General features: G+C 40.4%; 1 protein-coding gene across 2 annotated transcripts in view; it reads left to right on the top strand.

Annotated features, from left to right (window-relative positions):
* The window catches only part of GALNT7 (polypeptide N-acetylgalactosaminyltransferase 7), a 70,839-nt gene that overhangs the window by 31,834 nt on the left and 25,580 nt on the right, over positions 1-13,425 (top strand). The window lies entirely within an intron of this gene.

The raw sequence follows: 13,425 nt of genomic DNA, 5'->3' as shown, positions 1-13,425 counted from the left end.
CATTTATTTACTTGCTGAAAGGGTGTCTTATTTGTTGTGGGGAAATTCTGGAAAGTTACTAACATTTGCTCAGGAGTTACTAACAGGTCTACACAGTCTATTCTGACTTTTGATATATGTTGAAGGCAATGTTGCTCTCAGGTTAATCTGCATTTGGTATCATTTTCCTTGTTAAATATCAGGAATGGGTTTCTGAGCAAACTGATTTAATGGCAGGGTATTTTTTAGTCTGTTTTTGGCTGGGGCTTTGTGAGCAGTGTATGAAGTTAGACATGATGTTAAGTATTTTGGGGTTTTCAATTCCCCCTCATCCCCAGCAGTGGAGCTATGCTGATCCCTGGACTGGGTGCCAGTCTCTGGGCTGTATGTTTCCAGCTGTGGTAAATAATCTGTTGGTGGTTCATTGGCTGGTTACTGGGGTCTGCTCTGGCCTTTATGATGGGTCTTGTTTTCTTTTTGCAAGGTAGGAGAGAACTGGCCAGCTGTTGGTCTGACTCATACCCATGCATGTGCAGCTGCTTGAATTTGCTATGTGGTGTGCACTCCCTGAAAGCAAATGAAGCACATGAGCGCAGCATTTCACTTTGCTTTGTGCTGTGTTCCTCAGGTGACTGACTAAAGGTTTCCACTTCCTGGCAGTCAGAGGAGAGGACCATGCCTGTGTGCTGCTGGTGGCAGGAAAGTGCCAGCTGTCCTGGAGTTCACTTTGCTTTTCTTTCTTTGCTGCGCTCAGAAGTTGGTCCTTCGTACTAAAGAGATTTTTCTGAAAGGGAAGGAATGTTCTGGGTAGCCTGTGTAGGTCAGCATTTTCTTTTTGGGAGGTTATTCCTTAGACACTGCTGCTTGTGGTGAAGCATTTCTTCCCTCTGTAAGGACAGCAAATCTGAGGTGGCAACATGACACATGCAGGTGGGACTGGGCTGGCTCTGCCCTGCTGAGTTCTGGCAGCAGAACTCAAGTACTCCTTCCCCTTCATTTTTAGGTGAAGAGCATCAGACAGCCTGTGGTATCTCTCAAATAGTTCCACACCTGTAGGTTCCTGAAGTATTTTTTATGTGATCTCAGAATTTGTCATCTGTTCTGAAGGACATTAATAAATAGATGTTCCCAAAAATATTAAATACTTTGAGGTAGAGGAGGCACAGCCATGAAGTGGTGAATTTTAGAAACTGTTTCCTTCAAGCACAGTTGCAAATAAGCCTTTGTGAGGTCAAAGCCACCAGCTCAAATCAGTTAGGTTTTAATATTTAATGATTTCATGTTCTAAGCAAGCAAACAAAACAGCATAAAAAACCAACGTGAACAGAAGGTATTTTTCAGACAACATTATATCCCTTACTTTATGTATTGAATGCTTGAGATGCTTGCAATTGCCTAAGTAGGTTGAAGGTTTATAGCTTCTGTGTGTCTCCTGGGAACAGAAGAGGGGGAAGCAGTGAGAGATTGGCTGATATTGCTCTATGCTTTCAGGCTCCCACATGCTCACTTTCCTGCTCTCCCCAATACCAGAGAGAAATGCAGCAAAAGGTAGCAGATTACCTATTGGATGCACCATTTATTTTCCTCCCACTGATCTATTTTAAAAGACTTTTGTGGCTGGTAAAGCCACTCAACATTCACTTGAATCCTGCCAAAGAGCAATATAGTAATTTTTTGTTGTTGCTGTTAATAGTAAGTTGGCATTGCTAATTGAGGAAGATCTTTCTGGTTAAGACTGAATTATTGGTTCATAGGTAGGTAGAGCTCCCTTCAGCCCTCTCTTTCTTCGAGCATCAGAATTTTGAGGCGTTACCCAGTGCAGTCAGGTTTGTTCAGTGAAGTTTGCCAAATGCTTTCCCAGGCTGTGCTAGCAACAGTGAAATTGTGCTGCAAGAGCTGTCTCTCTCAGCTTAAAAGTCACATAGCCTCGGGGCTTGTCCCTGCTGGAGGGAGAAGAGGAAAGAAATGCCAATAAAGGGAGATTCAATTCTGCTATGCTTGGATTTGACTTTGTAGTCTGACATGTTGCCAGGATTATTTGCCAGCTGCCTTTATTGATTCAGGAGGAACTTTGCTGGTGATTCTGGGCAGTCTCAGCTGCTGTAAAAAGCCTTAATTCTTGCTGTATCCCCTAGGGAGGAATGACACTGGATGGTGTGTTCAAGTTTTTTGTCAGGTACATCAGACTGTTTCCATTTTTCCAGTACCACATACTCTTGGTTTATGGATTTTAACCAATATATTTCAGGGCTGATGCCCAGCACTTGTGTTGACATAGAGCAAGTCATAAGTTTGGTTAAAAAATCAAGAATATATGGGTGTATGTAAAAGTCAGTGTACAAAATTTAGAAGATGGCTCATCTCACTGCAGTCTTTCAGCACTCTTAAAGAATGCCAGGGGGAACATAAACTGGATTAGTAGAGAAATACCTGTTTTCCACCTTATTTATAGCAGCAAAGAAGTAGAGCAGGCTTAGCAGGCCCTGTCTAAACCTCTGTACAGTATCTGGAATAAACTTTTTTCTTTAAACTTGGTGATTTTTACCTTTTTTGAATCTTAGGATTTTATATTAGGATAAAGTCTTTCAGATCTTAGTCATCCTGATAGGTGGCAGACCCTTTAGAGCAGTCATTTATACTGGATTTTGCACATTATCCCTACTTCCTAGCAGACCTGAAATAAAATAATTGTTAGCTTTTGGGAAGAAGGATATTAATTTAATTGCTCCCTGCTTTTTGTATTTAGGAGTCTGCACAGAGGTAGAGCTGAAGTAAAAATAGAGTGATAAATTTTCTGGATTATTTTGGATCCAAGATAAATACACTGTGCCAAGGAAATGAAAAGGGACCTAGGTTTGAGGGTGAATGCTCTTGGGTAACAAGGTGTGTCCTCTCAAAAAAAAAAATAAACCCAAGAGATAACTGTGGAGTATTGCTGCTAAGAATAACAAGAATTGAGTTGTTTAACCAGTATATGATCCATCTCCCCAGAGTATTTTAAAATAAAATTTAATTTTTAAAAATTCATCTATACTGGGTTTGAACAGTGATTGTTTCTCCTGACAACTTTAGCTCTGGCCAAAAACATATGCTGGTGAGAAAACACACAAGAATGGATAAGCGTCATTCCTGGCAAACCAGCGCACTGGGGCACTGGAGCCAAAAATTGCAGCAGGGTTGTCATGCTTCAGAGACCTCTTTCTGTGCACAGACTTGTCTTTTGAATGCATTTATAGTCTTGAAATTAATGACATCCTGAGTCAGTGACTGCAGAATGTGGTGCTTGTCTCTTCTCCCAGATACAGATACTGCTATGTGCCTCTGTGATGTGGGAATATCAGAGATAGCTCCATGAAGCTCCTACAGAAATGTTTCATGTTCCATCCTTATTATTCCTGCTATTTCATTTCCCTTTTCATTAACTCTGAGCTAAAATTCTGACAGAACCTCTCCACATTTGACTCCAAGAGTTTTTTTACTTTTTTTTCCCCAGTGGAAATGCAGAGTTTAGGATCTGTCACTGCATCTATGCACTGAGTGGTCTAACACTCCATATACAATCATTTCCACTTGCACTGAGCTCTTCTGCTGGCTCATTTCCTTGATAGCATTCCTGAATTATTCTGCAGCTGTTTATAGTCATTTTAATTGCAACTCCAAGATCTTTCCTATTGTTCAGCAATGACCTGGAAGAAGAGGTGGACTGCTTAGCTCCCAGCACAGTTATGCTGCTAAAGTCACAAACTGGCTTACAATTTCAGCAGTTGCTACCTTAAGAGATCTGCCATAGTTTGATGAAGAAGTGTACCTGTAAAGAAAACAAAGAACCTCATCAAATGCTTTGGAAATTCAGTTACTGTATTAATAGCCTCACTCATGTCCACAAAATTTTTGATTTCTTCAAAAGATGGTAATATTTTTCTTTTCTGTTACCAAATGATGGTAATATTTTTCCACAAAATCTGTGTCTATGGTTTACTAATTTTGTTATTTATTACTAGCTTCTATTCAGCACGGAAGTCAGACTTAGTGGTCTGCAATTCTTTAGAACCCCAGAGCCCTTTGATAAAAATTGGTGTTGTGTGTTCCTCTGTTTGTTTAAGGCTGGAGTCAGCAGTTCAGTACAAGAGTTTGCTAATTCATGATACGTTGTTTAGGAAATACTGGGTTTATTTTTAAAAAAGGCAGTAAGGCCTCGTGGCAGAAAATTCCAGTAGAAGCTATTGTGCAGATTATCTGGAGGTAGGACTATTTAGTAAGAAGTGTCACTGTGTACTTGCCCTTTATTTTCTTCTATTCTCAGGGTATCTGGCGTTGGGCACCGCTGGGAGTTCAATGGAAAGACTTTATTTAGATTTCCTGCTTCTGAAGTGGTCTCTTTTCGTTTTGGTCATGTATCAGCCCAACAGACTTTCTGGCAGGCATCCTACTTCTGGTGTTTGGAAAAATTATTTCAATAGCAGCTTTCATACTTCAGTAAGCTATTTCTCCAACTTGGGTTTTGGGAGATTTGGTGATTTTTTGGTTTTTTTACTCTACCTCTTTATTTACATGCACTTAGCTTAAATTAATGCTCATTTCTCTTTCTCTTGTTTGGACACCATCCTGTTCATTTAAAGAATGTATGTCTTACTGCTAACAGCATCTGGTTTTTAATCGTGCTGTCTTTCCCTTCTTCACAGCTCCCCTTTTCAAAAGGAGGTGTCTCCTGCCTGTGTCTTCTGTCCTGTCAGGTGCTCTGGTTCTTCCATACACATCACGATTCTTCCATACACATCACGATTCTTCCATACACAGGTGCTGAGTTAGTCTTTCTTGGACATCCAGTACTTCTGTGTGGTTCTATTGATGGCTTCCTCTTGTCCTCATGCTAAACAAAATCCCTGGCACATCTAGACTCTAGTAAACTGGCTCTGATTTATTCTGGCAGAAAGCAGTCCTTCAAGGGTTAGAGTTAGCTAAAATTAATCAGTTCCAAAATCTTCACCCAGTGCTAATGAATTCCAGGTCATCGTTTCCTGGATCCTGCTTCTTGAAGGTGGGCAGGAATTTGTTTTGGTCAATCCTCAGGAACCACTGTCAAGCACCTTGTAAATATGGTAGAGCATTATCTCACAATGACATCCCAAACTTCTTTAGTGCCCTCTGGTGCCATCCATCCAGTCCCAGGGACTTGGGCTGTGTGTATCCCATGGCTGTGGTATGTCCAGGGAAGTGGTCCCTGACTCACCTCTGTGGTGGATATTCTTTCTCTTCTGCAGGCTGCCCCTAGACTCAGGGACTTGGGAGGTGTGACAGCAAACCTTGCAAGTAAACAATCAAGGAAATCAGATGTTGAATGTCTCGGTCTTTTATGTGTCCTTTGACACAAAATTTCATCTCTTTTATAGTTAAATTAATGTTTTCTGTAGTCTTTCTTTAGCCTACGAGCGCTTCTCATTGCCCTTTCCGTCTTATGGATTTCAACTCTACAAAGCTTTGCCTTTACTGCCCTCTTCATGGGCTCAGGCATTATTTTTGTACTCCTTCTAGGTAGCCAGTCCATGCCTCTACCTTCCCTAGTCTACCCTCTGGAGTTCTTGGTGCAGCCAGGAGGGTTTTCTGCCATGCCTGTTTGACCTGCTGCATGTGGGAATGGGTGGCTCCTGTGTTTTGGGGAGGTTATCCTCAAAGATGCCACTCCTGGGCCCTTTTTGACAAAGTTGTAGCACCCAAAATCATTAGCTTCTTATGGCAGATATAAGGAGGTGTGTAAATGATGCATGGAAGAATCAAAAGGGGGGAGAAAGCTGCCTGATGGACAAAGCCACTGATGCCACAGATGCAGAGCTCTGAGAAGAGGCTGTTTAGTGTATGGCTCACAGGAGCTGCACCTGGTTACACAAGACCAAAGCAGTGCAAGATGTTCCAAGCAATCCATATTCAGTATTTCTAAAAAATACTTATCTAGGATGCATTAGTTGCAGTATCCTCGTTTTGTACTTCTAGCTCAAAAGCACTAAGAATCAATGTAGGTTTTCCCTTTTGAAGTCAATTTTCACAGTAGAACACTCCAGTCCACACCTGCCATTTCCATTCCTGTGTTTTGCTGGGTTGGAGACATGCTTGTTGCACTTTTGAAGTCAAGAACCATTTTCTTACACTATATTTTAAGTGATGTGCTGTGAAACTCCCTATTTCTCCTATTACCAAACTTGCACTTCTGTAGAGCCCTTAAGCCAGGGATGTTTGTAGTGCTGATCAGATTTCATGCCAGGGTAATTAACTGTGCAGGCTGAAAGAAAGGATTAGAGCTCAACATGCTTTGCTCAGACTTGATATGCTGTTGTTATCCAGTCCTTGGAAGACTTGCTTACAAAGTATTCTTACTGACCCAGAAGGTTTTAGTCTTATGACTTTATTGAAGCTAGAATTTTTTTGACAGCTTCTTTTGACAAATGTTGAAGGAATTTTATCTGGAATAGTTTGACTGGGAGAGGAAACATCATTAATGTTTATGGCATGAGACAAATTAATCTCCTTCTAGATTTTTTTTTCAGTATGACAATAAATAGCTACTGTCTACTCATCAGAGTGAGCTAGAATTTCAGCTGCATCACCCACACACATCTGTCAGTATGATTGTGGCAGAATAAATATTTTTAAGTGTTTTTTCCTTCTGTGGATTATCCAGTTTGAGTTTTCCTTTATAAGGACATTGTTGATGTTACAGGGCATAGCCCCTGGGCCATACAAATTTGTACTTGAATAATTGGATCTGTTGCCACCAGTCACCTTTGACTTCAAACAGAAAAACTGGCAATGAGCTTTTGTTGAAAAATCTGAAGAGGTAACTCTTTGCTGCTTGAGTACAATGTTGTGTGCATACAGAAAGGTATTTTTGGACAACTGTTTTTGCAGCTCATTTTATAAAGCAAAAGGGAATGAGAATTGGCTTGTTTTTTAAAATCGCACATGTAGTTTTGAAGGGTGTTTGTTTTATTTTTCAATTATTTTTAACATTAAAAAAAAGGAAATTCTTGCCAAAAATAGACTTATAACTTTAGTGAGAATACATACATGCAGAGCTGTGTGATAGCAAGGCAGAGCTGTTAGTAAAGATATTTTTACTATCATAGTTTGATAGTGCCAACTTGGACACTTTTTATGGTCCAAAATATCGAATTGTTAGTGCTAGACTGGAGTTAAAAAAAAAAAATCTTTAGCTTTAACTGATTACTTGTAATGAAGTAAGGCAGATGAGTCTTAACTCCTCATTGGAAATGGACAGTCTTATTACTCTGGGCAAATAACATGAATTTAATATGTTCTCTTACAGTAAGGAGTTACTTGTCCAGTCAATCTTGTTGTAGCTAAGAAGGTTGAATACAAAGGCTCTGGAGTAGAGACTGCTTTCTTCAGGAATGTGATTAGTTCCTTAATTATAGCACTTTGCAAATTACATATTTGATACTGTTACAAGAAAAAGGATTTCAGTAATTACTTTTGGTATCTATATCATTGGAAATGAAACATTAGGGACTTGGTTTAATTTCACATGGCACCCTGGGAAAATCTTTTATTCCAATGCCACATAATGCACTTGAACTGTTCTGTAACAAAGAAAACTATTTCTATAATGTGCACATAAATTTTTGTGCACCTCAGTGAGAGCTGGAGTCAAGAATCAGGTGAATTATAGTGGTCACACTTAATCAGGAAGGCTAGCTTTCCACTGCAGATTATCAGCTGCCTTTCTGCTGGCAGGACTCCTGAAGGGAGAAAAAAAATGGTGTTTAAATTGTAATTAAGCATGTATTGTGAGAGCATCTCATGTGCTCAGGAAAGATTTAAATTCCAGGCATTCACCTTAAAGCAAAACCCGGCATTTTCTGGTAATATTTCAGGTCCCAGTAATGAAAACTACTGAGAAAATGGATCCTGTATCTCTTTAGTGTTGGCTGCTAGCCCTTGAAATGTTAAGTTTTGAGGGAGAAATAATTCACCCAGAGAGTACAAAGAGGTTGACAGAGGCACCAGGTGTGTTATCTGTAGCTGGATTTACTTACCTCTCTGTGTGTGCATCTGAAATGAGATGACCAAGCTCTGAACATGACCTCTTACTCAACAAAAACATATATATAGCACAGCACCTGGAGCATATTTAAATTCTGAGTTAAACCTTGACTTCAGTGGAAGGGCAGAGGAGAGTGGGAGCGATTTCCTGCAGCTGTTTGTGTAACCCTCCAGGTGCCAACCTGCAGCGTAGGAATTCTGGGGCACATGGAGGAATCATTTTGTCAAATGAGTTGTAACCTGAATGTGAAACTGAAAAATGAAATGCACTTCTTATGCTCTGTCTTGTTCCTGTTAACCTGACTGTACTGTGCTAGAGCATTGAAATGAATATGTATGATACAAGTTATGATGCAGCCTGGATGAGCATGGGTAGGAACCTCAAGGTTCAATATCTGATGAGCAAGGCGTGGTGGGAATACAGCATTTCTGTGAGACTGAGCTCACTGCCTCAAGTTCTAATCTAGATGTTTATTACATTGGGTAAAGCCTGCAAAAGTTTGATAAATCAAAAATTAGGCACAGCCTCCCTGCAATACCCACAGTCTGTCACAGGGCTGCGGAAGGCCTCAAAAGCTCTGAGATCTTCTTCTCCGTAAATGAAAACAGGAAAGCAGAGGGCCTTTGCTTCATCTCCTTCTATGGGAGTTTCCCCTTCCCTAAGGAAAAGATTTTATTTTAGCCACCTAGGTACCCCAGCTTTCCTGCCCTGCATTGTTATTGCTTCACTTTTTCAATGTTGGATAAGTGATAGTATGGGCAAGAATCTTGTGATTAGAAAAATTGCAAAGGTTATTTCTTTCATTCTCTTGTTACCCCTACTGTTGGATTTCTGTGCAAACCTTGTCCTGGATTTGGATCATGATGCTTTCAGAGGTACAGTAGATACAGCTTTTGCTTCCAAGGGCACTAATAATAAAATGTAGTCTCATAGCCTCACAAGTTACTTCAGGAATGGAAATGAGCAAAGCTTGTAGCTATTCTAAAATAGCAAATGCTGTTTCAGCATAGGTTTAAGCTGTTTGGTAGTGTGTAATAGAGGTTTTGCTGCGGTCTGCTGAAGGGAAAAAAATTATTCAGCTGATCAATTTGTCTTTCTTGCATTGTCTGTTTACTTCTCTTCCAGAAACCCTGTTTTGTAAGTCCACTGCTATAATCTCATTTTGATGTTGCTGATGCACAAAAATGCCCCACAAGGCTTCATAGGTAGCAAATCTAGTATTAGCATTAGATTTACTTTGTGGTTTCCTAACAAAGAAATTCTGTGATCTGTTTCTGTCTATCCTATCTACTCTAGACTTAGGCAATGATCCCTCTGACTTGCATGTGTTAAGCAACCAGTCTCAGCTATGACCTTGGGGATGTCAGCCATACAGATGAGCAAACATTTGAAGGTGTTTTGTGAAAAAAAATTCCCATCCATCTTTCTAGGGGTTAGATTCAGTGCACTGCAGTAGTCATAATAAATTGGGGATTTAAAATAGCAAGGAGCACTGAATCCAGTATTAAAAGTATGTAAACATCAAGCTGTCAGCTGGATGCCTGTCCCCTTGTAAGATATGAACAGGACTTAGTAGAAAAGGAAACTGAAAATGAAAGCAGATCTCCTAACTTAATTTTGGGATTTGCTTGTGCTGGACTCTTTTGAAGAGTTGAGAAAAATGCATGTTCTATAAAGCAATTATAATAGGTGATAATGCAACTATGAATTTCATACCACTTTAAACATGAAATAAAATTCAAAATGCAATTTAAAGTTGTCAACAGTTCTATATTAATGGAGAAGAGAAATTCCATTTCTTAATGTTGGTTATGATTTCAGGATAATAAAAAATAAAATAATACATTGAGACCTTCAGCTTTGTACTGATTCAGCAACAGCTGATTAGCTTCTCAGGAGCTCCTTTGGCTACTGCAGTGATTACAGGAATGTGATGGCAGCTGCCTGCCCTCTTGGAGGAATCTGTGCTGCTACATTTTGCTCTTAGCACACAAGTACAGCGCTTTAAAATCCAGAGGGTACTGATGAGTCCTTGGTAGGTGCAGGTGCAAGTTAGGGAGCTGACAGGAGGAAAATAGTATCAGGATGGAGAGTCATGATACAAAGTCATGATACTCTTACTTCTTCTGAAGCTTAGGTGCTGATATGCTGGCACAGTCAGGGGTCAGCATGGCAGGAGAAACACTTCTGTGGGCTCAAGATCTTAAATTGCCCTGTAAGAATGTATCTGATGGGGCTCACCCTTAAATGGCTGTGGAGGTGCTCTCCTTCTTCAGCTGTTGCATTTTTGTGGATGGTTTGATTACTCTTCCAAGAAAAGCAGACTCCACTTCTGGCTTTTTTTTTGAGCCTGAGGAAATTTGAGTCTATATCTGCATGTTCAGTGGTAGCTAACAGGGAGCCTGTATGGCCATGCCAGCTTTGGGCCATGTACCCACAATCACAACTGTGGGCCCCAGGACATCCTAGGAGCAGCCAGGGAATGGAGCACAAAGCGGTAAGAGCAGAATTTCCTCAGGCCAAGCCAAGGAGCACTCCAGCCCAGATGCTCTGCTCTTGTGCAGAGTGTCTCCTGTGAAAGCACTGCTCTCTGCCTGGCTGGTGCAGTTTGTGACTCAGGGATGAGGGGCCTTGGTGTGGCACAGGCTCCAGCAGAGCTGTTCCCTCCAGGGGTGGAGAGGGAGTAGAACTAATTCACATCCTAAGTATGCAGGCTAATAGACAGAAAAAACATTACTCACCGTGTCTCAATTAGATCACAGCTGTGCCTGCTGAAGGGTTTCATCTTGCTTCACTGGTGAGTCAGTCCTGTTTTTCCCCAGCGCTGCTAGCGCTGATTGCGGAATGGAAACTTTTTATTCGTGGACTGATCTGAAGGTGTTGTTTCCTTTCTCCCATGAGTTCCCCAAGGAAAGGGCACACAAACAGAGCAGCTCTTCCCTGCAGCACTGCCCAGAGAAGCCCTTTGTACATCTGTGCATGCTTGTTCCTCTTTCCCCATGCAGTAGCTCTTTACAGTGCTCAGGAAGGGTGATGTGAAGTGTCTAGAGGCAAGCCTGGCTAAAGGATGCTTCCTTGTCATTCCTGCATATCTGCTGCAATGTGCCATCCTCTCAGCTCCATCAATAAGAATTCAAAATACCTTTTTTAAGTGATTTTGTTCACTGATTTGGTTCCCAGTGTGTTGCCAGAGCTGGCCTGCAAGCTATACCTAAAGGAGCACTGTGCTAGTGTGTGGGCAGGGGATGAAGCACCCTGGGGATGAAGCTAGAGGTTGAAACATTTAAATCCTCTTTGTCACAGACCCTTCTGTACTTTTACTCTACTTGTGCCAGTTTTCAAACATTCTTGCATTGTCTGTTTACTTCTCTTCCAGAAGCCCTGTTTTGTAAGTCCACTGCTATAATCTCATTTTGATGTTGCTGATGCACAAAAATGCCCCACAAGGCTTCATAGGTAGCAAATCCAATATTAGCATTAGATTTACTTTCATAAAATAAATCTAAACATTCATATCTACTTTACTCACTCTTTTAAAAATGAAGAGGTTCCTAGAAATTTAGGCATATTTTTTCCCCCTTTTTTGGTGCTTAAAATCTACCGGGAAACCCGTACTGTAAAATCCAGCTTCAAACAGAAGGAAAGTGCATTTATCGTTTCTTGGTATGTGGTGTGCCAGCCACTGGATGTCAGTGCTGCTCCACTGAGGAAAGGCTCCACTGAGCAAAGCTTTGCCTGCTTCCTTCCCTGAAGGTCTGAAGGAAATTAGGGCATTGTCTTTTGTCACTCAAATACCTCAGCAACATTCACATTTCTTGAAAAAAAACAGCCACAGAGATTAAAACACTTATTAATTGCACATATCTAAAACAACCACTTTATTTCAAACCTCTAATTCTCAATTCCTGGTGAGGAAGAAGATTGTGCACAGGAATTACTGCAGTCTGTCAGAGTTTATGGGCTTGGTGAGTTGGTCTGTGGGCTGTCTAATAAGTGAAATAAAGTGTCTGGAAAAAGCTGGAAGCATGATCTTACTAGAGATATAAATGTAGTGCTTCACTGCTTGTAAAGGGCACATTTAGCAACACCCAATTTGAGGAGATTTAAGTTGGCTATGTAGCAAAAAGCCTGTCTAGACCTTTGGGTTTATGTTTCAAGAATATATTAAATTTTTGTGGAAGTGGAAGAAATAAGCAACCAAAAGATTTGAGTTCTTTTTCAAGGTTTTCTTTGTTTTTGTCCTTGAAGGCAAATGAAACATTGTAGCTGTCCCTCTCTTTTTATTCAGCGATAAGCAAAAATGTTTCCTAGCTAAACTGCAGCAGGTGCAGGTCAGGAGCACAGTGCAAGCTGCATCAGCTCCTGCCTTCTCCTTTGAGACAAAAGTGCAATTCTGCTACCTTCTACATGGAGCTCCTGAATAGCATTCAGCTGGTATGCTGGGTTTTTTGAAAGTGTAACACCCTGTTTATACCTTTCAATGTAACCATATCACCAAAATTAATACTGAGAATATTCGTGTGAAGCAACACTGTTCTGTTATAAATCTGTTATGAAACATATTAAATCTTCCTTTTACACAGACTGCTTAACACACCTAGGGAGGGTATCCATTTTATCTCTGCAGATGCTAAGTAAGTTGTTGACAGCTTAAATGCTTGTGCTACAAATGTTAGTACTGCAACCTGTAATCAGCTGCAGTCTTTGAGAGGGATCTGTAGAAGGAAGGCATCCATGGCCTGAACCTTTTAAACAGCCAGTCTAGCACTTTTTTATTGGTAACTATGATTAGCTGCAGCTACTTCAGGCATAAAAACTATTGGGCTGAGGGATTTTAGTCAGCAGTTTGTACTTTTAGAGATTGTGCTGTTTCAGAGGTTGTTTACAGCACACCTAAGAAATGAAATGCCTTATTAGATAAAATTTTTATAGTCTGTTTTGATTCTGTAATTTTCTTCTCCCACAGGAACAAAATTAATAGTATATTTCTAGCAATGTCTTTTATTTTCTGTGAGGTGATAAATGCATATTGATTCATTGAGAAGTGAAATGCATCCTTCACTAGAGAAACTCTTTAGATACTCGTAGATCTGTTATGTGAGTTCTTTCCATGTTTAACTGAATGTAGTTTCAGCAACTCTAGTGATCTTTGATGATTAAAGTAATTCTTTTCAAAAGCAGCAGTGTTTCTGTGCACTTAAGCTTTTTATTGTGTAAAGAGAACTACAACTAGGGAGGCGTGTGCATCTGTAAGTTTAGGAGCTTGATTTTGTAACTAATAATTTCTTAATACTTGACAGTTGTCCTTGAAAAGTCAGGATCTCTCTAGTTGAGGCTTCAATTGCTGAAAGATGAAAAAAGGAAGGATTTTTCCCATTGAAACCAAAAGT

The sequence above is a fragment of the Melozone crissalis genome, unplaced genomic scaffold (assembly GCF_028551555.1).
Source record: "Melozone crissalis strain CALT ecotype California unplaced genomic scaffold, PUWL_Pcris_2 ptg000006l_1, whole genome shotgun sequence".
Classification (NCBI taxonomy): Eukaryota; Metazoa; Chordata; class Aves; order Passeriformes; family Passerellidae; genus Melozone; species Melozone crissalis.
This window is presented reverse-complemented; position numbering and strand designations above follow the sequence as displayed.